The 26,224-nt window shown below is 43.0% G+C and overlaps 3 long non-coding RNA genes across 3 annotated transcripts; 2 read left to right on the top strand and 1 right to left on the bottom strand.

The window, feature by feature from the left end:
• Positions 1-2,763: 2,763 nt before the first annotated feature.
• LOC131506393 (uncharacterized) lies at positions 2,764-11,059 on the bottom strand. Its single transcript, XR_009258906.1, has 2 exons — positions 10,731-11,059; positions 2,764-2,804 (listed from the first exon to the last, which is right to left on the bottom strand). It is a non-coding gene; the product is annotated as an uncharacterized LOC131506393 (long non-coding RNA).
• On the top strand, positions 3,502-18,170 carry LOC131506390 (uncharacterized). The gene is made up of 2 exons (XR_009258903.1): positions 3,502-3,711; positions 17,930-18,170. It is a non-coding gene; the product is annotated as an uncharacterized LOC131506390 (long non-coding RNA).
• Positions 18,171-20,562: 2,392 nt separating this feature from the next.
• LOC131506394 (uncharacterized) lies at positions 20,563-25,806 on the top strand. Its single transcript, XR_009258907.1, has 2 exons — positions 20,563-24,362; positions 25,053-25,806. It is a non-coding gene; the product is annotated as an uncharacterized LOC131506394 (long non-coding RNA).
• The last annotated feature ends 418 nt before the right edge of the window (positions 25,807-26,224 follow it).

Raw genomic sequence — 26,224 nt, 5'->3', positions numbered from 1 at the left:
AATGCTCACATGTACTTTGCTTTCTTTTCCATCGGCTTCACTTTTTGACAGTATTTGAAGGGCCCCAGCCTGCTGTGGCTGTATTAGAAGGGACACAGAGAAGGCAATGGTGTCCAGGCTCGGACAAGGACTTTTAAGTATGCACAACACGGCTCCGGTGCCAGGCACGGCAGCAGAGCTCAGTGAGATAAGAGAACTCCAGCAGAAGTTAAATCCTTTGCGAAGGAGGCCCAGCTATCCCTCTCTGCACTGAGATTCTCCTTCTGGGACCAGAAGCCTTGATTCTGGATTTGGGATTCTGATTCTTGGTTCCGGATTTTGTTTTATGAGGGAAGTGGTGATCTTCCGTTTCAGGCTCTTTCCCTGACCTCCTAACAAAACCTGCTCCTAAGGGGGGAAAAATCAGAACTATTTATTGAGCAAACACGTATTTAAGGCTTACTGGGTACCAGGCTCCGGGTAACGTTCTGGAGGCTACAACACCGTGGTACTTCAGTCCTGCCCTCAGGGAGCTGAGACTCTCACCGGTGAGTGCTACCTCCCCAAGCTAGTTCTAGTCTAAGACTTATCTCTGATTGTAAATGAAAACATTTTATCCTTCCTTATGGCAATAACTGATATCAGCAGCAGTTTGGGGCCAGTTTTCTGGACCTTTAGGTCTTTGCAAGGCCAATTTTGGGTGCAGATCCTAGCTGACCATATTCTTGTTCACTGCTCTGCAACCCTGATCAAATGACAGTGTTTAGCACATTACTAGGTGACTTGATCTGTTTACCTGTGAGTAATTAACAGGCAGAAACTTGCTGCACCCCACCTGCCAAGCTCTTAACTGTACCAAGTTTAAATCTCCTAACAACTGTAACAATATCTTGCTCACTAACAAATTTAAATTAACACAGCGTACACAACAGATTGGGGTAATAAATTACATTACATTACAACGACTTTCCTAGCCTATGGTAAGATAAATATGCCAGGAAAGTCTTATTCTGAAAGACTAAGCTAAAAAGTAATGGTTTCCCTCCAGCACTCCCTCTGAAAGGCAACACGCAGACTGGAAGAAAAAGAAGAACTTGAAAATAAAACACAAAGGTATCATCACTATAGATACACACGGAAAACCAGGAAATCCCATCCTCCTATGGGGAGGAAGTCTAAACTTCCATGTCTTCTGTGAAAGCCTTCCTATCTTTCTTACAACACCAGGGCTCTTTTGGCCTCAGGCTCAATGCCCAAGCCACAGATAATTTCAGTGCTTACAAAATACTGTAAAGTTAAAAGAAAAATTAACTGCCCTAAAAATACAAAAATAAGGCCACATAACTGAAATTAATTCAGGCTCAACTATATATCTATTAATGCTAGTTGCTAATACAATACAAAGTACCAGACGGGGGTGGGGGGCAGGCGGGGGACTTGAACAACAGAAGTGCATCTCCTTGCAGTTCTGGAGGTGGGAAGTCTGAGACTGAGGGGTCAGTAGGGTGTTTCTCCTGAGGCCTCTCTCCTTAGCTTACAGATGGTCGTCTTCTCTTTGTGTCCCCACCACCATTTTCTCTGCGTGTCTTTGTGTCCTGATCTTTCCTTTTCCTAAGGACACCAGTCACGTTGAGTTATGACCCAACCATATGACCTCATTTTACCTTAATTACCTCTTTAAAGGCCCTGCCTCCAAAGACAGTCACGTACTGAGGTCCTGGGGTTTGGAGCTTCAACATATGAACCTTGAGGATACATGCTTCAGTCCGTGATATTTATAAAATACATTATGTCCATATGATTATGAAATCTAGAATTCACCAATGTTTTTATTTACTTGAAAAAGTTTGTAGGCTAAAAGTTCTTAGTTCATAAGAATTCTTGGGTGTTCCCAATGATTCCTTAAAAATTATGCCCAACTTGGGGTACCTGGGTGGCTCAGTCGGTTAAGCTTCTGACTTTGGCTCAGGTCACGATCTCACTACTTGTGAGTTCGAGCCCCGCCTAGGGCTCTGTGCTGACACCTCCGAGCCTGGAGCCTGCTTCAGATTCCGTGTCTCCCTCTCTCTCTGCCCCTCCCCAACTCGTGTTTGTGCACGCGCGTACGCATGCTCTCCCTCTCTCTCTCAAAAATAAATAAACATTAAAAATTATTCTCAACCATAAATTAGATGAATTACTTGCAGGTAAACGTTCACGGAAGTGATGACTGCTTCGGTCTCCCAGCAGTCTCTCTACTCGTACCCTTGACCCTCTATGGTCTATTCTCAACACAGCAGCCAGAGGAGTCCATGTAAATATAAGTCAGGCCATCTGAAAGCCCAGAATGCTTTCCACTCCCTCGGTAGAAGCCGAGGCCCCAAACCAAGCAACCCAGCCTGTAATGTTCCGGCTTCCTGCTCCCTTTCAAGCGCATCTGTAGCCCGAACGCCCCCTCGTCCCCTGGCCCTGTCACGTGGACCTCCTCGCAGTTCTTCTGTTTTGGGGTGCTCTTGCCTTGACAATCCCCAGCCTCTAGATGGAACACGCTGGACTCCCTGACCCCCTTCCAGTCTCGGCTCAGCTCTAACCTTCACTAAAAGGCTCATCTCCACCAGCACGCGGAGACTGTCTGCATCCCCTCCTTGCACGTTCCAGATCTCCCTACCCCAATCTGCTCTTCCTTCCTCTTCCCACCTCTACCATGCCATCTGCTTATTTTGCCCATCAGCAGTGCTGCTCCCACCCACCCAGTGCCCGCTCAACGGAGGCCCCACGTTTTCCTAACCAGTGTATCCCACTTACCTGGACTCGGGTCTGCCACGCGGTCGGCGCTTAAGAAGTATCTGTTGAATGAATGAGTAGATCAGTGAATGAAAAGCACCAAATTCTTTTCAACAATACATCAGAACGTGGTGTTTAATGTAGGATATGGAGGTTTTATGCTTTTTTTTTTAAAATAAAACTTTTACGAATCCTAACAAGCCAGTGTATCATTTTCTGATCTCTAACACAACCAATCCTTTTTCTCCATCTTAATAACTCCAGGGTTCATGTCTTTCCCTTAGGACCTGGTTATTTTCTGGACAATTTCTAAAAGAAAACAACTTTCCACAAAAATCCCCTTCTGGAGCCGGACAGCCTGGATTTGTACCCTGGCTTCGTTTTCCTCATGTGCACGATGTAACAGTAGCTCTCCCATGTGGCCACGTGAGGATTAAAGGAATTAATTAATGCCAAGTCCCTAGAACAGTGCCAGGCATAAATAAGAACTATCTAAGTCTTAGCTACTTTTCTTCTCAATATTATTGAATCACACAGAAACTGGTTTGTGAAATATACACTGTATTACCTTAACTTGGTTTTAAATTGTATTGACCAACTTAACCAAGAAATAAAGCAAAAACAGAAATAAAAGTTCTGTCTATGTGTATCACACAAACTAATTGAACAGGTTTTCAGCAAATGTGAAATGATCTGACTTAAATATAGCCTCCATGGCATGGTAAAAATTCGCTTTGGAAAAACGCCAAAGGAAACTTCAAAACGACAGGCAGTCTTTGTCCAGACCAGCAGAGACCCAGCGTAACAAAAGTCGCCTTGAACTGAAAATTAAGAGAGACGTGCTACAAATATTAAGATGCCACTGACAGAGAAAATCGGACACATTTTGAACCTAAGCCTTAAACTGCAAACCGCAAGGGCAAACACTCCTAAGTGTGGACGCTGAGTTCCTTTCTAGCTACTTTTCACGTGAGTAACTCCACGCAGGCTGATTCAGGTGAGAGAGAACGACCTGTTCAATAATGGCTAGTGTTCCCACAAAGCAACTCCGGGGAGATCATGTAGCAGGTAAAAGTAAATCAGTCCCTTTGGCAGGGGAAAAAAGTGAAATTATTCATTCAACGTGAAGTCTGAGGAGACTTAAGGAAAATTGGTGAAGCACGGGCTTTTGAGATATGAGGTCAACTCACAAGTAGGGGAGAGATTTATAACAGAATTTTAAAATTGTAAGTGACTTTAAAGATGATTATTTTGCAGTTGAGAAAAATTAAGAAATTGAGAGGTTAAGTCCATAGCAAAAAGAAAAAAAAAACTCTCTTGAGAGACCCTATAATGTAAGGATGATAAAAGATTAAAAACATATTATATACCTATGATGTCAAAGTGAGTAGCAAGGGGCTATCTGCAGATAAGTGATTTCAACACAATTCTGCGAGGTGTAAGCCTGTGGAAAAGTGGTAAAGGGAGCAGGTGAGGTGGAGGGAGGCTCAGTGGAGCTGGTGCTCCCTCAGGGGCAGGCGCAGTGGAGCTGGTGCTCCCTGGGGGTGGAGGCACGGTGTAGCTGGTGCTCCCTTGGGGGGGGGGGCGCAGTGGAGCTGGTGCTCCCTTAGGGGGAGGGGGAGTGGATCTCAATGCTCCCTCAGGGGCAGGCACAGTGGAGCTGGTGCTCCCTCAGGGGCAGGCGCAGTGGAGCTGGTGCTCCCTGGGGGTGGAGGCACGGTGTAGCTGGTGCTCCCTTGGGGGGGGGGCAGTGGAGCTGGTGCTCCCTGAGGGGGAGTGGATCTCAATGCTCCCTCAGGGGCAGGCACAGTGGAGCTGGTGCTCCCTCAGGGGCAGGTGCCTCAAACAGAGAGGCTGCTTGCCCCGCAGAACTCCTCAGAAGCTTAGGGCTTGGAGACTCCAGTGCGGCAAAAGCAGGAGTGAAACTTGAAGCTGAGAACAAGTGGATTCTTTAAAGATAAGTAAATTAAGCAATCACCTTCCCTAGCCTCTCACACAGAATGCTATTGCCGAAGCATTCCAAAGCTGACAGATGAGGTTCCTTTTTTAGAAAAGCAAGTGGCCACCTCCACATTCTGGCTTTGGTGGACTCCCAGGACGACAGCTGCCTCCTTGCCTGATGGCCCGAAAACAAAACCTTACCCAAATATACAAAGCTCCCAAGCTACATTTAGAATCTTACTCTTAAACATTAATGGTCAACCTGGGAGCAATAAAAAAGTTTGAAAAAGAGAGTTTATGATAAGCAGACAGAAAACATGATCCCCAAAGGAAGGGATAATGTGGGGAGTAGGAAAGAACTAAATAAACACAAAAACTCTGGCATTCTCCAAGAAATTTAAGAATTATATCACATCTATAAAATGAAAGCAGGATGTTTTGATAAAGGGATGGGTATGAAACAAGATAAAAATTCTTACAAATTAAAAATACAAGACCCAAGAGGAAATAAATCAATAGGGTAATTGGAAGAAGGATTAAGAAAATCTCCTAAAAAATAAAACTGATTGACAAAGAGATGGTATGAGAAAAATAATAACAAACTAAGAGAAATAATACATGATATCCTGTGTCTAACAAATAGGGGTTTGGGGAGGAAAGACTACCAAAAATGGAGGGGTGAAAATCAGCAAAGATATAATACAGGAAAATTTATGAGTTGAAAAATAAAAGTCTCCATGTTCAAAAAGCGTACTTTAATAAATGAACAAACGAAGAAATGCAAAAAGAGTTGCGTCTGGCACATAATGAAATTTCAGAATGCTATGAGAATAATAAAAAGAATCTAACAACTCTTGAGAGAAAAATCAAGTAATGTACAAAATATGAAACATCAGAAGCAACATTGCAGGCGAGGGTTAAGTATATTTAATCTGGATTTAGGCAAATAATCAGTTTTCAGGTTGAATCATAGACACTTTCAGACACAACAATCTGGCGTTACTTGGAGGTATGCTAAAGTTAAACAGAGAACTGAAAAAGAAAAGGCAAGGGGAAACAGAGGTTGAGTCAAGGTGCAGAGGGAGGTAGGTTAAGGAAATGTCCACGTAGCAGAGAAATTAACCTAGCTGGGACCAGGAGTATCAGAGCTGTGAAGGAAAAGGTTTTTTTGGAGAACATGGGGCACAACAGAACACTTAACATTTGAGAGCATTTGAAAACCTTGAGAACATAATAAAGGCATGCAATGCAAAATAATAACGAGAAACTCAAGGATAAACAAAAGGTCATATACAAAAAGAAATCTCACATGCGACTTTGTGACTATAAAAATTGTAGTAAAATGCACATAAAATTCATCATTTTAACCATAAAACACTGGAATTTGGTATATTCACAAAGTGTACAAGCCATCACCTGAACCTAGAGCTGATCCTTGAACAACCCAGGTTTAAATTGTGTGGGTTCACTTACATGTGGATTCTTTTCAACAAATACAGTACAGTACTGTAAATGTATTTTCTCTCATGATTTTCTTAACAACATTTTCTTTTCTCTAGTTGACTTTATTATAAGGATACAGTAGAAATACATAGAACATGTAAAACATGTGTTAATCTACTGTTAATGTTATCCATAAGGCTTCTGGTCAACAGAGACTATTAGTAGTTAAGTTTTGGGGGAGTCAAAAGTTATACACTAATTTCCAACTGTGCAGGGGATCAGAATCCCTAACCCCTGCATTGTTCAAGGGTCAATTGTAGGTCCAGAATTTTTTCAGCACCCTAACAGAAAACCCCATTCTCATTAAGTAATCACCCCCAGCTCCCTTCCTCCCAGTCCCTGGCAACCACTTTTCTGCTTTCTGTCTCTATGGATTTGCCTATTCTTGGTATTTCACATAAATTGAATCATACAATATATGGTTTTTTATGTATGACTTCCTTCACTTAGCATAATGCTTTTTTTTACTTTTATTTTTTTAATATGAAATTTATTGTCAAATCAGTTTCCATACAACACCCAGTGCTCATCCCAACAGGTGCCCTCCTCAGTGCCCATCACCCACTTTCCCCTCCCTCCCACCCCCCCCCCCCCCAATCAACCCTGAGTTTATTCTCAGTTTTTAAGAGTCTCTTATGGTTTGCCTCCTTCCCTCTCTGTAACTTTTTTTCTTCCCTTTCCCTCCCCCATGGTCTTCTGTTAAGTTCGTCAGGATCCACATAAGAGTGAAACCATATGGTATCTGTCTTTCTCTGTAGGACTTATTTCACTTAGCATAACACTCTCCAGTTCCATCCTCCATGTTGCTACAAAAGGCCATAGTATTTCATTTCATTCTTTCAAAGTTCATCCACTTTGTGTTGATGCCTTGGTACTTCATTTCTTTTTCTGGCTCAATAGTATTCCATTGTATGGAAACACTGTATCTGTTTAAACCTGAGGGCCATCTGGGTTGTTTCCACTGTTTGGCTACTGTGAAGACTCCTACTATGTACAAGTTTCTGTTCGAGTCCCTGCTTTCAATTCTGTGGGGGGGTATATACCCAGGAATGCAATTGCTAGATCATAATGGTAATTCCATGTTTAACTTTTTTGAGTATCTGCCAGGACATTTTTCAAAGTGGTTACACAATTTTCCATTCCCACTTACGAAGGACAAGGGTTCTGATTTCTTCACATCTTTGTCAACACTTGCTATTTTCCATTTTTAAAATAATAGTCACCCTAATGAATTTCAAGTAATTTCTCATTGTGGTTTTGATTTTCATTTCCCTAATGACAAGTGATATTGAGTGTCTTTTCCATGTACTTATTGGCCATTTGTACATCTTCTTTGGAAAAATGTCTATTCTAGTTGTCTATCCATCTTTGAACTGGGTTGTTTGGATTTTTGTTGTTGTTGAGTTGTAAGAGTTCTTTATATATTATGCACATTAATTTTTATCATATATATGATTTGCAAATATTTTCTCCAATTCTGTGGGCTATCTTATTCTATTAATACAGTTCTTTAGTGCACAATTGTTTTTAATGTAGATAAAGTCCAATTTACCTATTTTTTCTTTTGTTACTTGTTATTTTGCTGTCATATCTAAGAAAGCACTGCCAAATCCAGTGTGCTGAAGATTTCCCGATTTCTTCTAAGAATTCTATAGCTTTAGTTCTTACACTTGGGTCTTTGATCCATTTTGAGTTAATTTTTGTACAAGGTGTTAGGTAAGGGTCCGATTTCATTCTTTTGCATATGGATATACATTTGTTGAAAAGACTATTCCTTCCTCCATTAAATAGTGATGGTGCCTTGTCAAAAATCAACTGACTATAGATGTATGGATTTATTTCCAGGATCTCAATTCTGTTCTATTGATGTCTATTCTTATGCCGACACCAAACTTTTCTGATTACTGTAGCTCTGTAGTAAATTTTGAAGTCAGACTGTTTGGGTTCCCTAACTTTGTTCTTTTTCAATATTGTTTTTTCTATTCAGGACCCATTGTCATGTTATATAAATTTTAGGATCAGCTTTTCCACTTCTGAAAAAGGGCGGGGGGTACATTGTGATTTTGATAGGGATTGTTCTGAATCTTTCCATAAGAAAGTATTATGTTGCTGTGGCTGGGTGGAGTGTTCTGTGTATGTCTGTTAGGTCAGTTGGCTTATAGTGTTGCTCAAGTGACTCTGTGACTTTGTATGAACAATAATTACATATTCATAACAATGAAAACACTTGCACAGGTACACTCCAGCCTGGCCTGTAGCCTGAGCCTGTTGATCAATCCTCCTGAGAAATTCTACAAGAGACAAGTGGCAAGGGTAGGCACACAGCTGACCACAGATGAGTGAAGCAAAGTTAGAGCAAAAGATTAAATAACAGACAACAGAAATTGAGTTGGGAGTTGTATACATCAAAACCCCCTCCAGCAACAGTCACTGAAAGAACATTAAGTAGAACAGAGAGAAACCCACTCATCCAAAACTCAAAATTACATAGCTTACTCTCTGTTTGAGGATGAATAAACAGAAAATAACCAACATAGTTTCTATGGAAAACAAATGTGGAACACTAGGGACAGAATGTGATTTTTAATGATACTGGAGAAAAAGAATTTATTACGGGAACCAGAAAAACAGCGGGCCCTTCCAATAGAATTAGAAGAGTAAACAGGATGAATTAGAACAACAAAAGAAAGACCTTACTACAAGATAAGCTGCAAGAACAAGCTGAAAATAAAGTGGAAATGAATAGATACAAGCCATAACTTCAAAATTATAATTACGATTGTAGAGTTAAAATCTGAATTGGAGTCAGTAAAGAGAAATGTTTTACTAACACCGCCTATCTTCTCTTAACCTGTTTCCATTTCCTCCTTGGCACACAGGGACATTTCCTGTCCCCCCCTCCCCTTTCGCCCCCTTCCCCCCCCCCCTCCCCGCTGGTAGGCGTGGCCTTGTGACTGAGTTCCGGCCTGGAAAACAGGGACTGAAGAGATACTCACTACTTCCGGGTCAGGCCCATAGAGACTTCCTCCATACTCTCTCTTTCTCTATTTGCCAATCAGATGCTGAGGATCTAGCAAAGAACTCTTGAGATCCTAGCGGTCCTGCGCCTCTGAGATGAATGGAGGCTGAACTCCCTAAAGCACTACTTGTGAAAAACTTTCCCTCTAGTCAGAAACAGGTTTTTTTTTTTTTTTTACTTTAGTTGAGTGAAACATAAACATCACTTTTTTTGTTTTTTGCTTAAATAAGTTGACTTAAAAAAAATAAACATCTATTATGCTAAACTGCTGAGATCTGGGTAGCATTACACTAATTAACACAAAATGGTATTGTGGAAAACCAAAGCATTGATACGGAGGACAAAGGTAAGGCATTCTCTCAGACTGCAGAGAAAAAGAAAAAAGAGGTAGTATATATAAAAGATGATGGATAGTCAGGACAAAAAACAAAGATCCCAGCATTTGTATATTAGAAAGAATATTCTTTTTTATAAGTTTTGATTTATTTTGAGAGATAGAGTATTTTTCAAAAGGCTGAATCAATAATCAGTTATCAAAGATATAATTAAATAAAAATTTCTGGAGTAAAAATTAAGCTGGGCGTAGAATTTGAAAAAGGTCACTATATTTCAAGCATAACTAATAAGAAGATACTGACACCAGGGAGCCTGGGCGGAGGGGGGGGGGGTGCTCAGCCCGTTGGGCATCTAACTCTTGGTTTGGGCCTCAGGCCATGATCTGCACGGACATCGCAGAGCCTGCTTGGGATTCGCTTCCTCCTCTCCCCTCTGCCCCTATCCTCCTCGCTCTCTCTCTCTCTCTTAAAATAAATAAATAAACATTTTGGGGCGCCTGGGTGGCTCAGTCGGTTGAGCATCCGACTTCGGCTCAGGTCACGATCTCGCGGTCCCTGAGTTCAAGCCCCGCGTGGGGCTCTGTGCTGACAGCTCAGAGCCTGGAGCCTGTTTCAGATTCTGTGTCTCCCTCTCTCTCTGCCCCTCCCCCGTTCATGCTCTGTCTCTCTCTGTCCCAAAAATAAATAAAAAATGTTGAAAAAAAAAAATTTAAAAATAAATAAATAAATAAACAAACAAACAAACATTTTTAAAAACATTTTTTAAGAGACCCCTGGGTGGCTCAGTCGGTTAAGCGCCTGACTTAGGCTCCGGTCACGATCTAGCGGTTAGTGAATTCGAGCCCCGCCTCCGGCTCTGTGCTGACAGCTCGGAGCCCGGAGCCTGCTTGGGATTCTGTGTCTCCCTCTCTCTCTCTGCCCCTCCCCCGCTCACAGTCTGTCTCTCTCTCTCTCTCTCAGAACTAAACATGAAAAAATTAAACACTGTTTAATTAAAAAAAAGATACGTCTATGAAGAGATGTATGTTTGAGAAAAATGGCGATCGGTCGGTTCCAAGTCTCCCCCCTACACTCTTCCCGGAAAAAAAGAAAAAAATCAACAGGAAAAGTACTGCAAAGGGAAAACACATTATTAGATCACCTGACGAAACTGGACTATGGACGCTTATGATAGATTAAAAAATGCTTACAGTGTTAAGTTACTGAAGTTGAAAATAGAGTCTCCCTCGTCTTAGGCGATTTGATGAAGTAGTTCGGGGTAAAAGGCATATAACTTACCCACGAGCGCTTCGGGGAAAAGGTGCGCGCGCGCGCCTATGCGTGTCTGCGCACATGCTTGCACGTGTGCGTCTGTGCGCGTCTGTGCGTGCGTGCTGCGTGCATCTGCACGCCTGCGTGTGCGCGTTATGCGGAAAGAGACTGAGAACAAAGAGAGATGGGACCAAACGTCAGTGAGGGGTGAATCTGCCCTAAAGGTATTTGGGTGTTCTTTTTACTAATCTTATTCTTGCAGCTTTTTTCTGAGTCTGAAATACTAAAAAAAAAAAAAAAAAAAAAAAAAGTATTTGTAAGAGCGGTCCAACAAAACAATTCTAAACCTATTTGGGTATAAGAGAGACAATCCTTCAAAAGAGATCAAAACTCAAACTGGACTAGCAAACTGGATTGAGATTTTGGGAGGGGTTACATTAGGTATCAGAAGAAATGAAGTAAGAATTATAAATACATTATATAAATTATATAAATAAGAATTTATATAAATTATATAAAAGAATTATATAAATTAAATAAATATAATTGTATAAATTATATTGTACTTGCGGCATAAGATTTTTATCCTTTGTCAAGAAGTTATTTTTCTTTTGTGAAGGCATCAGAAAAACTGTCTTGTACACTCAGGAACTCAGAAAACATGTCATCTATGTGTCCTTCTTAAAAACTTATCTGATGATGCATTACAATAGGCTCAAAGATCATTATAATTCCAGTTCTAGTGCCAGTGAGATCTGAATAAAAAGAACTGGCCGTTGGTCATTAAAACCAATGAATGATAGTCAACAATATTCAGTATTCAAAAAATCATTGTAATTAAGTAAATGTAAATGAATTTAGGTATTTCAGGGTTAAGACTATACACGGTGTAAAACAATGTCAGAAGCCACAAGCTGGATTTTTATTAACAGAGTCTGGAGAATTGGTGAGGGAGAATATGGTAGGAGGGGAAATATGGGCTAATTTGCTCATTTTATATTTGGGGCAATCAGGAAAATGCATAATGTTGACTTCGGTGATTGGTGGAAAGTAAGTTGAGCAACAGAAACACTGAACTGTACGTGTGACAGCAAATCACACAATTCTGGTGACATGAGCAGTTGCTAGCCTTGAGTGGGATCAGAGCCAGGAAAAGCCCTTATGCTAGTCAGGGTACAGAGAAGTGGCTACTGTTGCTAGAACCTTCTGGTTCCAGAGACACAGGCGCAGCAAGAGGTTGTTTGGGGCCATATTGCAGGTTTCCGTGGGAGTATCAGAAGGGGAGCACTTTTAAGATTTATGAGCAAAGCCAGGTCTCCAACAAATAATTCTTCTCTTTTTGAGAGTAGCAACCCCTGGCTTGTCACTGGGCTCTGGAGGAGACAACTGACCATGGGACACCAGGTGACCGGATACCGGATACGTGCCATTCGTGAACTGGGTGTTATCTGACCCACTGGGCCATAAAATTGGAAATTCCAACAAGTGCGCAACTATTACAGAAAGATGATTTATTGGTCTACACGGGCCCCTACCGAACAGTTCCTGAAGGCACAAATAAAGCCCACCGGCCAAGTCACTTGTGCCCAGCATGTGTACCTTGGCAACCTCACCTGTACCCAGTGCTTCATGGCAGATTCCCAATGACCGCCTGACTAAATTCAGGCCGGATTTAGATGGCCCTGAACCATATCCCCACGATGGACTATCGCAGTGATTATGGTCCTCTTTAGGGGTAGCCCTGAACACTGGGGAAAGGAAACCATCCCAGCGGGCAGCACTTGGCCTATAAGAGGAAGTGGCCTGGAGTAAGGCCCCACATCGATCCATGGAGTGGCTGACGGTGGCCATATGGTCAGAGATAACCCCAAGGTTAAAAACAAACAAAACAAACAAACCCACAACTGTGTATAGTTTTAGGCTGATTTCACTAAATATGATTATATGCAGTGGTAAAATTAAAACTATGTATATCATAATGTTAATTTTATGGGTGGTTTTTATTTTCTTCCTATATTTTCCTAGATATTTTTCAATGAGTATGTATTATTTTTATAAACGGGCAAAAAAGTAAATATCATTTTAAAAAGAAGCTTTCTTGGGGTGCCTGGCTTGGTTGGTTAAGCATCTGACTTTGGCTCAGGTCATGATCTCATAGTTCATGGGTTCGAGCCCTGCCTCAGGCTGTGTGCTGATAGGTCCGAGCCTGGAGCCTGCTTCAGGTTCTATATCTCCTTCTCTCTCTGCCCCTCCCCTGCTCACACTCTATCTCTCCCTCTCTCAAAGATACGTAAGCATTAAAAAAACATTTTTTTTTTTAAACTTTCTTAGGGCTTGGCTTCGTAGACATTCAGCATGGTTTGTATTATTTTGCTCTGGAGTCTGTCTTCCGTAAGAAACACTGTGGTTAGTCTGTGACCACGTTCCATTTTGCCCCTTTGTGAATCTGCTTTGGCATGCTATGTACCAAAGACAGTGGAATCGTGATCTTTATAACTGATTCAGTCATATAAATAGAATTCAGAGTGAGCAGCTTTCTGTTGATCTAAAAGTACGTGAAACAGTGTGGCATCACTGAGAGATCAAGGCTTTGGGGTAAGACTGGCTGACATTTGATTCCCAACCCTTGCTGTTTATTAGCCATATGACTTTGGACAATACAACTGACCTCCAAGTATAGATTTCCTCTTCTTGAAAAGGAGAGGATGCCAACCACCTTATTCTGTCCCCATAGAGTGATCAAAATAATTGCAAGTGGCAAGTTACGTAAGCTGTCTATCTACCAGTACTGAGCTCAGGCTCTTCATACTTTTCTGTGCATGCAGGTGTGGTAAGGGAGCGTGGGTGGGGGGAATGGAACAAGGAACAGGGCTCAATTTTTCCATGCTCCGAAATGCTGCTTACTTTCATCAGCAAGAAAGGGAGTGGAAAGTCTCAATTTACCTTCTGCCCAACTGCCTATGATGAAGTTGTGAGCACAGTGGGCCAGCTGAAAGGGAGGGACGAGGAGAATCCTGATATGTCCCCCACTTCTCCCTCAGAGCATGACTCCTCCAAATACGAGTGTGAATGGGTCTCCAGTCACCATCGACTCCCACGGTTAGATGGGAAACCGCAAAAGAGGCACATTGTGTGTATAGATTTACAAGATTGTGAGGCAAGTCTACTCCAGCGGGAGCAACCGGGGAGGCACTCTAGCAAGGGATTTGCTTTCCCCTCTGTTCTCTAGTTTGGGAAATGCCTTGAGAAAGATCAATTCCAGCACATCCCAGGTGGCTGAAGCTTAAGAGCAATAAAAGAGACAGCTTTGCAGTTAGATAGAAAAGAATTTTCTAAACTCTGTAGCCACAAGAAGGTCCTCTAGTTCATCTCTGATCCCGTCCGTGTTCTCCCATGAGGCCTGTGGAATCCGATATATAATCTGATATATATACCACATCTTCTTTATCCATTCATCCATCGATGGTCATTTGGGCTCTTTCCATACTTTGGCTGTTGTCAATAGTGCTGCTATAAACATTGGGGTGCATGTGCCCCTTCGAAACAGAATACTTGTATCCCTTGGATAAATACCTAATAGTGCAATTGCTGGGTCACAGGGTAGTTCTATTTTTAATTTTTTTAAGAAGCTAGGGAGGTTCAATTATTATTAAGTTCACTTTCCCAGGGCACCTGGGTGGCTCAGTCGGTTGAGCATCAGGTCATGATCTCACAGTTCCTGAATTTGAGCTCTGCATTGGGCTGGCTGATGTCAGCGCAGAGCCTTCTTCCAATCCTCTGGGTCCCTCTCTCTCTGCCCCTCCCCCACTTGCATGCACACGCGCGCGCGCTCTCTCTCTCTCTCTCTCCCTCTCTCTCAGAAATAAATAATCATTTGGAAAAAAAAACAGGAAAGAAAAAAAAGTTTACTTTCCCTAAGGCAGCTGATGACTTTCTGGAATTTTGTGAGGAGCTCTGTTAGCTGTCCCTATGATTTTAAGGCAAAAAGGGATAAAGCAAATAGGAAGGGATCAACCACAACTCTTAGCACCAAAATAGAATTGCAGGAGTCTCGGCCTTGAGGAAAGCTACAAAATGGCCAAAGGACCATTGCCCCAAGATGTTGTTCATCCCACGGTCCACTCCACACTTGTACGTAATGTCCGAGTTTGCCACATCTAGAGTATCTCCAACTAACCAACATCTGGAGCCCTCAGTGCCAGGTATGGTGACTGCAATATGGGGCAAGTTATTCTGTAAAGTGAGGTCATTAGTCAATGCTCAAACCTTCTGAATCCCTTAGAAAAGAAAGAAAAAGATGAGTGTGTATGAGTGCATGAGAGAGAGGGGTGGGGGGAGAGAAAGAAGAAGAAAGAGAGAAGGAGAAGGGAGGGAGGGAGGGAGGAAAGCGAGAAAGGAAGGAAGGAGGAAAAAAGAGCAAAAGAGAAAGAACCAGAAAGTACATAGGTCTTTCTTGTTGGTTTCCCTGATGTAATCTATTATGTCTGGGAATGACAGTCCTGCAGAAACATCTGGGACTCATCATCTGCCTTCTGCTGCACCAGAGAAGAGATGATTTCTGGATAGTAATCTAACATGGGGGCACTCTAGAAGCCTACCAAAGGGAACAGCAGGCTTTTCTATATTTATTGTGCCAAATGAGAGAATTTAGAGATTTGAGGGAAAGTTTTCATTGCAATGTCAAGGTGGGAGTCCTTAAGACTCTCCCACCCAGATAAGCACAAGCTCCATCTGTTCCAGGGAAGATGCAGACCGTGGAAAACAAGCTGCATTCTTTGTTTTGCACATACACTGGAAAGAATAGATACAATTTCAAGGACTTTTGAGACATCAGTCAGCTGGGCGAAGAACAAAGTCTCATTTTCTACACTTAGTGGAGCCGTTTATAACTGAGATTCTCTTCTGCAGATATTGATAATTACTAATAGTTTTAAAAGAATCACCTACAGGAAAGACAAACATTCAGTTAACCTCTAGCGGAAACCATTTGGTTCAAGTAGAAAACCGTAGTCTGGAACTGACAATGGCTTTCCTAGCATGGTTCGTTTGGAGTTCACTTCCACTCAACAGGTCTTGGGAAGATTCTGAAATGATTTCTGTGATGCCTCAATTTCCTTTTACAAGGAAGAAAGCTGCAAGAGAACGGTCAATGTATAAACAGATGATTAATAACCAGGAAAGACATCAGCATAATTACTAGGAACAATCACATTTGCTCCCTGCATGGATAGAAAAGATGGTTTTAAGTTGAGAGGCAGCTAAAAGAAGCTAGTCTTTTCTTTTGAATGATGTTAAAAAATGAAATACAGAATTTTTAAAAAGCAGTCATTTGCTTATCGCCAAGAAATTCATGTGATGCTTATTTTATTTTATTAGTGTTTTATTCTTGAGAGAGAGAGAGACAGACAGACAAAGCACAAGCAGGAGAGGAGCAGAGAGAGAGGGAGACACAGAATCTGAAGCAGGCTCCAGGCTCCGAGCTGTCAGCACAGAGCCCGACGCGGAGCTCGAACTCACAAACCATGAGATCATGACCTGAGCCAAAGTCGGACGCTTAACTGACTGAGCCACCCAGGCACCCCATGTGACGATTATTTTAAATTAGGAAGAAAAAGGTTTCCAGGTTTTAGTTAAAAACTGTAACTGTTTATTGGGGGCACAGGACCACAGGTCTCCTTTTACTGAAACATATGACATATACCCAGCTATTTAACCTTTAACAGTGAAAAACAGAACACTCCTTCTGAGTTCTAGAATTCAATGGGAATCTAAACATTTCCCCCCAATATTCTTTTATTACAGACAATTTCTGGTTCAGTGAAAGTGCACTGTGTTACAAGACAACCTTTGAAACACCAGGGAGAAATATTTTTTAAAGTATTTATCATCCTATGGGGTTTTAATTTTCTGCTGACTGTTACAACTTGAGAATAGAGGGCCTCACTCCAGTGGGGAGAAAGCTATTTATGAATAGTTTGTGATTTGGAGCAGCTGCTCTCCACTCTATATCATCCTTTTTTTGATAACCGCATTTTCCCAAAAAGCTACCACTAATAAGCAGGTGCATACTAAAACCAACTGCAGCAAAGCTGTTACCTTGAAAGAAAGATGTCAAATAAAAAGCTCCTCCACGTTTAAGGATCCTTGAGTTTCTTCATTATAGGAGAATAATAAATCTGGAAACCTGTTGCATCTTGGGAATCTAATGTTACTCAGAGAGAATACTGTCAAGAGGTTTCTATGCAGCTTTCACTCTGGGCTAAAATGAAAAACATCTTATGCGAGAGGTTGCATCCTCGTGGGAATTAGAAATGCTTTCATTCCACCCATACAAATAGGATGAAAATATCTGGGTTGTATTGTAAATGTTTCCCTACCTAGCTGAGACGGAATCTCACTGGCATTGTGCTTGGGTGCTTGAGAACGGGAACGTGGAAACAATTATGAATTTGAATATACTGTTCCTGGCCGTCCAGATGAAAGAGATATATAAGCAAAATAGTTTTGGGGCGCCTGGGTGGCGCAGTCGGTTAAGCGTCCGACTTCAGCCAGGTCACGATCTCGCGGTCCGTGAGTTCGAGCCCCGCGTCAGGCTCTGGGCTGATGGCTCGGAGCCTGGAGCCTGTTTCCGATTCTGTGTCTCCCTCTCTCTCTGCCCCTCCCCCGTTCATGCTCTGTCTCTCTCTGTCCCAAAAATAAATAAAAAATGTTGAAAAAAAAAATTAAAAAAAAAAATAGTTTCTCTCAAAATATTTATGATGAGAAATGACTAATCCCCTTTCCATGGTATACTTGTGGAGTTGAAAAGGTCACAATATCCTTTCTTATCATACTGTTTTATTAAAACTTAATTAGGAGATGTGTGATACCCTTAGCTGCTAAAGACTCCATCAATAGGCAGGATAATTTCCCAGATTACACCCTGGAACCCAGCCCTTGAATGCAAGTAGTAGAGGAATGGATACAGTTGCAAAGGTACCAAATGAAAGTGACCTTTAAATGTGTTAGGGAATAAATTCTATGGTAACCGCAGGCGGGAGTATAAATGGGCATGGCAAATAGTGAAGGGAAATTCGACAATATATTTTAAAAGCCTTAAGCATACATACAGCTTTTGACCTAGGTATTTTAATTCCAGGAAACATTCAGATTTCTTCACGGATATTCGCTGCAGCCTAAAAATTCAACATCAGGAAAGTGTTTAAAGAAATGTCCAACAATGAGGAACAGAAGGAAAATGATTCAAGGAAAGAACCATCACGTAGACATTCGGAGCGACGTGGAAGAAGAAAATGGGAGTTGTGACAAACCTTCACGATGACTGTGGGAAAAAGGCAAGTTACAAAGGAGTTTGGATTGTACAGTTCCCATTTTGCTTTTTAAAAAAAAAAATATATATAAAATGTTAAAAGGAAATGCAGTATATAAAAATAATACTTGTGATCATCTTTGGGTGATATGCTGCTTAACTTTTTTTTTGAGAAACAGAGTATGTACAAGCAAGTGGGGGAGGGGAGAGAGAGAGAGAGAGAGAGAGAGAGAGATTGAGAGATTGAGAATCTTAAGCAGGCTCCACGCTGAGCATGGAGCTCAGCATGGGGCTTGATTCCATGACCCTGAGATCATGACCTGAGCTGAAGTTAAGAGTTGGACACTTAACCCATTGATCCACCCAGGTGCCCCAATGCTTGATTCTTCTTTGCTTCTTTTTCTGCTCTCCTGTAATTTTCAGGATAACAAACATATATTAGCCTTTAATCAAAAAAATAAGAATAAATGTTAATATCAACGAGGCATAACAAACAGACCAGACATTCCAAGTGTTTGTCTATTCCCCACGTACGAATAGCTCCCCAGTTCTTCGCACATTTGGTCTAACACTGCACCTGTATTTACTGCATGTACGTGTGAGTGCACATATGTGTGATGGGGCCTCTCAGCCACGTACAGTACAGCAGCAAGATGGTACAGGGGTCTGTAGTTCAATGGCAGGACTAGAGATGGTTCTGGATAGATTTGTGGTATAAGCCTAATTCTAATTTTACTCAAGTTATTTTTTAAAGATACAAATATGTTCTATCCAAATCCTTTTTCAAATTTCAGTTGTTTAAAAAATTACTGATAACTGTGCCCCCCCCCCCAAAGAATGTATCAATACCAAGCTCTAAGATTTCGCTTAGAAGCTTCTTGAAAGAATGGACCTCTATTTCATAGGCTCTTCATTTAGCTATTTAAGGTTTGAATCAAAACAACAACTGAGTGCCAGGTGACCATGATGCATATGAGACTTTGTCAAGGTCATGCAAATGCTTACATCCCCCCTGCTACTCCTAGGCATGCATTCGCTTGTTCGTTCATTCACTCATTCATTCATAAACATGTGTCTGCTTCAGCACAGAAATTGCAAAGAGGACTAAGAGACAGAGCTCCCACCCCCTTCTACTCCCCACCAGTAAGAAGCTCCTTACAGACTGATGGGGCAGAAAGACACATAAGCAGGCTATTGTGAGATTACATAGAAGGTCATGATCACCAGCATCCTCCCATTGTACATTCTTTTATAATATAAATGCTTTTGGAAAGGAGAAGTTTTCTAGATAGGTATTGGCTTTCTTCCTGAGTATGAGAGACAAGGCTGTAAGACACTGATGGACAGGAAACAGAAAAGTGGCTTAAGACAAATTCACCTGCTTCCTATGTTGCCAAGGGGCAGGCTTGGGAATGGCTTTCTCCTCTAAAGAGGCATTCATAATGGTGAATGTGACACTGAATCCAGAAGCAGTGGCTCCAGGGGATCTGTGTTGGTGGAGAGGATGTGCCATGGGCTGGCATGTTATTTGTATGTAGTGGAAATCTTTGTATCTCCAGAGAGTCCTTGGAAGACCCAAGGATGAGGCTTTCAGTTTAAATAGGATTCTTGTAATTGTAAGAAGGAATTTTTTCAATCATATTTTATGTCTTTGGAAAATGTTAGTTGTTATATAAGGTATCTCAATAGAATGCTCTTCAGCTTGGCAGTGATGTAACTTCATGTTTGGCTTTTTAGAACTATGTCTGAGGGGAAGAAGGTAGAAAAAAAATTCCCTGATTCCTAATGGCCATTTTTAGAAGTTACCACAAAACTTGAAGACTTCTTTTTGGGGGGCTGGGGAAGGGCAGGTTACAAGGGAAACAGACTCAGTCTTAGGGAGTTTTTTCAAAATACCCATACCTGGGCACCACGCTGGACTTGAGTGAATCACAATCCTGAGTGGATAGGGTCTCCTTGGGGGCCCAGCAGGGATCCTTTGAGAGAGTTTCTCCAGGAACCTAATTGATGCCACCCATTCACTGCTGAGAACAGTTGCTCTGGACGTTCTGGATGGTGACTGATAGTCCACAGGAAATAAGCTGTCAATTGGAAAGAAAATGTTACACTCAAAGACCAGGAGCAGAACATTTGGTCAAGTGGAAGATGAGGACCTCGTGACGAGCAGCTCGTTGATTTATCTGACACATATTCATGGAGGACTGAGTATGGGCCAGGCGCCGTGTTAGACTCTCTCTGCAGGTGCAAGGAAGACCAAGAGAGCCTCAGTCCTGGTCGTCCCAGAGCTCACTGTCACAGGAAGAGTGACGCCAGGAGGTGGAGTGGCTGCTGTGCTGTGCCACCTGCTCGCCCTGCGAACGAGGGACTCTGCTGCCGGGGCGGTGCTGTCACTCAGGCCACAGATGGGCTCTCCTCCAGAATTGCCTGAGCTGGAAAGCCCACTCCGCCCCGGCACCCTGCCCTCCCGGGGCGGCCTGCCTCCAGCGGCTGACAGCCGTGGGAGCGTCAGGAGACCAGACCACTCTGCAGGGTCACCCAGGTTGGGAGCTTCCTCGGGGGTCCGCCCAGGGACTGGCTGGAACCGTGTCACAGCTGCGAAAGGAGAAAAGACCAGGCATTCATAACCAGAGCCGGCCCGGCGCTCACAGCTGGGCCACGTTATTCTCCTGTTGGACATAAACAACTTCACAGAATAAAATCGAACAAGATGATGCAAGCCCTCTCCAGAGTTTCACTTAAGCATAAAGATGGTCACTGTGCCACTCAAACAGTAACAGATTTTCCCGTCACCCCTTCTTGGCCAGAATGAGTGGCTGCTACTCGATTACCGGTTACAACCTTGTCCTCATCCTACTCTTCCCTCGCCAGGGGTAAGATTTATGGAGACACCCATCACAGACAGGCTGCCATTTTGTTTTCTAGATTGCACTGGCAGCGTCCAATCTAGAGAGGACCTTCGGTCTTCTCCCACCCCACCTACCTGAAGCCCAAATGCTACCTGAGCTTCTTTCTAACACTTGTACTGAGGGGCCCGTGGTTCCCCACAGTGTGCGTCTCATTCTCTGCAGTGAGTGATGGACTCGATCTATGGAACTTCAGGTATGTTCCTGATGGACTTCAGCTGAAGAGAATTGACACAGCCCAACCTCTCGTTGGCCAGCTCCTTTCTCTCCCTTCTTTTCTCATGGCGCCTGAGCCCAAGGGCATTCCCTCCAATACAGATCTTCATCTCAGAGTCTCCATCACAGGAAAACCTACCCAGGGACAAGAAATAACCCCTGACCCTGAGAAGGAAGTGTCGGAGCCAGGGGGACCCATAGAAGAGTGCCAGGGTCTGCAAGGCAGGCAAGCTTCTTGCAGTCCAGATCAGTGAAACCTGAAGATTGAGTAGTGAGTGGGTGCCATGATGGGGTGGTGGGGGCAGAAGAGGCTCAGAAATGATCTGGAGGCCGCAAGGAGCCCAACGAAAGGTTCTGGCTGGGACACTGGCAGGTGGGAATGGGAGGGAAAGGTGGGGACCAGGTCAGGAGGCACCTCACAAGCCCTAGGAAAGAGTTGGATCTGATTCAACTAATTTTGGCCAACGGGAGGATTGAAGTAGGGGAGTAACAGACTTGTATTCTGGGTTCAGAACAGAATTTGGTATTGAACCATTTCACATCAAACAAAAGATCATGGCATCTTTACATTAAGGACTAGGATAATGGTAACTCAGCACAAAATGACGGGTTCTTCAGAAGTCTTAAAAATACATTTGACTTTTTCTCTACCCGAGTGCAAGTGTATTATTTGTGAATGATACTTTGAAACCTACCAATAGATCTGCAAGTGGGTTTGACCGTCAGAAGCAGTGACCACGTCGGCACTGAGGAGGAGGAATGGTCTTTTGGCATCACACCATTGCACCGGCACAGACACGCCATCCTGCCAGGCTCTGGGAGGTGGCATGATCAAAAGACCTTCCCAACTTCAGGGCCATTATAATCCAGCTGGGGGCACACAGTGTGTACATGAAAAAGGGAAGAAAAGCAAAGAACGCAAGAGTGTTCAAATGACTGGAGGGGCCAAGACAGGGCTTCCTGTGCAAAGGTAGACTTGAGACCATAATTGGAAGCAAAAATATGTGGTGGCCCCATCTGTAAATACGGGCATAAAGAATAGCACATGACAAACGTCCACTGTGGCACCTTCCCGTGATGGGTTTTAATGTTCTGTAGCCAAATCATGTTTGAAAATTTATATGTAATGTTAGTTCCCCTTCCCCCACATACACTCATAGCATTCATGATAATAAACATGAAGTCTAAAGGCAGATGAATTACATATACTGTCTTGCAAATGTATCTTTGCCACTCCTGCTTTTAACATGCCTGGAATACTCTTCAGGCCACTCTGTCCTTACATTCATTAAAGGTCCAGCTTAAATCCTGATTGTAAGAATCCGTCTGCCAGGGTTACCTGGGTGGCTCAGTTGGTTAGGCATCCATCTTTTGACTTTGGCTTGGGTCATGATCTCATGGTTCATGGGTTCGAGCCCCACATTGGGCTCCTCAAACCTGCTTGGGATTCTCCTTCTCTCCCTTTCTCTCTACCCTACCCCTGCTGGTGCTCTCTCCCTCCCTCTCTCTTTCCCTCTCTCTCTCTCTCTCTCTCTCTCCCAAAATAAACAAACTTGAAAACAAAAAAAAGAACCCGTCTGCCAGAATAGTACAACAGCAGGGCGCAGTCTCCTCTGAACCTGCATGATAACACAGCACTGGGTTTGTTCCTTGTCCACTGTGTGTGGTTTTCCTGGGTCTCATGGAATCGTAATCCTCACAGACGCCATTGTGAGGGGAGAAGGCAGAATCTGTCCCCATTTTTCTAGCAGACCATAATGCTGGACCTCAGAGGTCAGATGAGTGAAGCCGGCTGCCGAACCCCACAGCTGGTGAGCAGGAGGGGTGGTTCTGGGACCCGGAGCTGCTCCGGGTGGGTATGCTCTCCCATGCTATTGCGAACATCGTGCAACCTGGTTGCATTGCTGCTTTTCCAGGTGTAAAGGTGACCTTGGGTTCTGAACCCCCTAGAAGACGATGATCATGTCTTTCACTTTGTGCTTCTAGAACCCCCTGGGATGCCGCGCCGCCAAGATGAAAGCAATGAACATTTGCTGCTTGAAATACCTGCTGTATCAAAATTGACATTCAAATGATATTACAGTACATGCAGGTGTATTTGTGTTTAACCTTTCTTCTGAGTTAGGTTCCTTCCTCAAACGGTGTGTTACTAATTTCTGAATTTAGAGAAGCGGTATTCAGGGCACTACTAAATTTAAACTTCATTCATTCAGCTAGCTTTGCAAAACCCAGTCTATAACAACAAAACAAAAATAGTCTACAACAATGGGCCCTAAATTTGAAAATGCATCCCCTTTAATGGACAGCCTTCGGTGGGGGGTAGTATTTTTTAAAGTCTATGACTTACATAGATTTACTACAAATTATGATACAGCTTAATCAAGCACTACACACATTGACAGTCACTGGATTTCCAGGCACAGTAAGAACGATCTCAAGATTCCCACTTAGGTTCTGAGGAAGAATGAGTTCATTGTGACAAATCATCTGGGACGAACGTTTAAGTTCTAAAGTAACGAGTAAGGAGAGCAAACCGAACCTCCAGCTTATAATGGCTACACAGGGTTCCTTTGTCTCCCCTTCCGTATGGCTTCTACTCGGTGCCCAAACAACCCTTACCTTTAATCCTAGTTTTTTCCCCTCTTAACTTTACCTTGTAATGGAGAAATTTTGGATTGCACTTTAGTGAGACCAGGAGAACATTTTTGCTCTGGAAAGCGAGAAGCACATCGAGCTGCAGCTTGAAAAATTAACAAGTCTTCTTATAAAGAGAAATCTGCAGTTTAGCACCCGTCCAAGGTGAGGTGGCCAGGAAGGAAGTATTAACACAGATGAGGCCTGCCCTTTACTATATTCTTAAACATTGTTCTGACCTTCAAATAATTTGTGCTTATTGAAGGAAAACTGGAACATACAGAGAACTAAAGGGTGTATATTCCTAGAGGCAAGACCTTCAAGCGTGGATCTGGAAGATACTACGCGACACCATGTCTCCTAGTGAGAACTTGACTTTGTGGTCATTCGGTTCACCCTGACCCAAACCACACCCCAGGACAGGGCTCCAGTCCTGGTTTCTGAACCCTGGCACCCAGAGGAAAACATTGCAAACACTTCTGCTGCAGACACCATCCCCAACACTGCAGGTAAACTAGAGTTTGGGAGACTTTTAGTGTTATGTCAAGCCAGGACAAGACTTTTTTTTTTTTTTTCCAGCTAACCTGAGTATCTGGAAGTAATAGCAAGTAGTTTGTTAGTAGAACTCCCTGGTCAAGCTTTTAAACTACCCACAGTACAGCTACTAAATGAGTTAGCCATAGCTAGGGACACCGTTGTGGGAAGATAAGGAAAAGGTTATCAAGAAAGCAAAACCAAGGACTTGTTTTAAAAGCGTGTGAGGGGGAAAGGGGAGAGAAATGAGAACATTAAAATGAAAAATTAGCTGTAGTCAAAATCTCACAGATGGCAGAAAGGGAAGGAGCAGGAGATCAGGGGAAGAAATGATAAGAAACAGAAAGAAAAACGTGGCTAAGATCAGGAAAAAACTCAAAATCAAGACAGGAAATAAATTTTTCGTTAGACTTCTATGGAAAGTTTGCATAAACAATAGCTGTCTTTAGATTGAAGATACGGCTAAAAGGAAACATATTGTGGACGATCGTCATAAATACTCCCACCGCTTTGTACAGAAACACAGCCTTAGAGCCACGGAGACACGAGCAGACTACACGCTCACGGAGCAAGGTCTGTCCTTTCACACACACCAGTGGCTTCCTCTGCCCCACAGATTCAGTGGCTCTTGACCACCTCTCGTAACTCCTCTCCCTTCTTTGCAGGCACCAAGTAGGAACACCACAGCCCTGGGGTCACAGCCCTGGACCGGAGGGGCGGGATCCCACAGCGTATTCGATCACCAGAAGGGACAAAAGCCTTCCACTCGGCTTTTCATCTCTTCACAGCTTTTTGACATTTCCAAAGCCACACCTTACTTGCTGGTTTTCTTTTGTGAGAGAGAAGACACACAGGCTGAGCACCACAGCCAGCGAGCACGTTTCCAGAAGGCTGCCTAGGTTCGAGGCAGGCGGGAGCAAAGTGCTCAACGTTTCTGAAATCCCTCTGGGCGTGTCACGTGGAGCCCACTGCTGGCACAGCCGAGCCTGCTGAAGCTCTCAGAGTTCTTCAGGGCCACTGAGGAAAAAAATGACCAGAGGAGGTAGCATAAAAGCGGCATAAATTGTTCAGCTGAGGTCATGGTCGTGGGCAGGAGTCTGAGGTCCTGACGTTAAGACAAAAATTGAGAACACACGGTTGGGAATGATGAATGTCGTACTGTAAGGAAGGGAAAGAAGCCACATTTTGTCAGGGCCTGGGAGTGGAAAGGGGTGTTCAGAGGAGCACTTGTGAGAGAGAAGGTATTTGATCTGCACCTTGAGATGTGGTTACGATTTAGATATGCAGAGACCGGAAATGGAGAGAAGGAAGCAGGGGCCTACAAACACGTGGCCTGCCACCACTGAGCCAGCATACTACTTTCCCTCCAAGTATTGACCATGTGATACGAGCAGAAATACACATTAAATAGTATTAGTATCGGCTTCTTCCCCCGTGCACCTTAAAATTTTTATAACAGTCCCATCAGACCAAATAAGACCGGTAAGTTTGTGATCGTCCCTGTTCTGTCACATTAAGTAAGCCACTTACCTAGGATAAGTGGAGAGAACTTTCCACCTTTTTTTTTTTTTTTTTACTTCCATGTTCATCATCCACAATTACCTAATCAGTTTTGTAAAATTCAGTAGATGAAGTGCTCTCCATGTATACTGCAGTTGAACAATTGAGTAAATAATGTGTTGGGAGCGAGGTTTCTCACTGCTGGAGTAGGGGGTTACAGATAAGCAGGAGGCTACAGCGATCCGGCTAGTAACGGATTAGAGTTGGATACATCAGTAGGAACCCACATTTAGCTTACCAGAGATACAGATGGTTGCAGATGGAAATATTTCTAGAC

This window comes from Neofelis nebulosa, chromosome 3 (genome assembly GCF_028018385.1).
Source record: "Neofelis nebulosa isolate mNeoNeb1 chromosome 3, mNeoNeb1.pri, whole genome shotgun sequence".
Classification (NCBI taxonomy): Eukaryota; Metazoa; Chordata; class Mammalia; order Carnivora; family Felidae; genus Neofelis; species Neofelis nebulosa.
The sequence above is the reverse complement of the archived record's forward strand: the minus strand, read 5'-3'. Positions and strand labels throughout refer to the sequence as shown.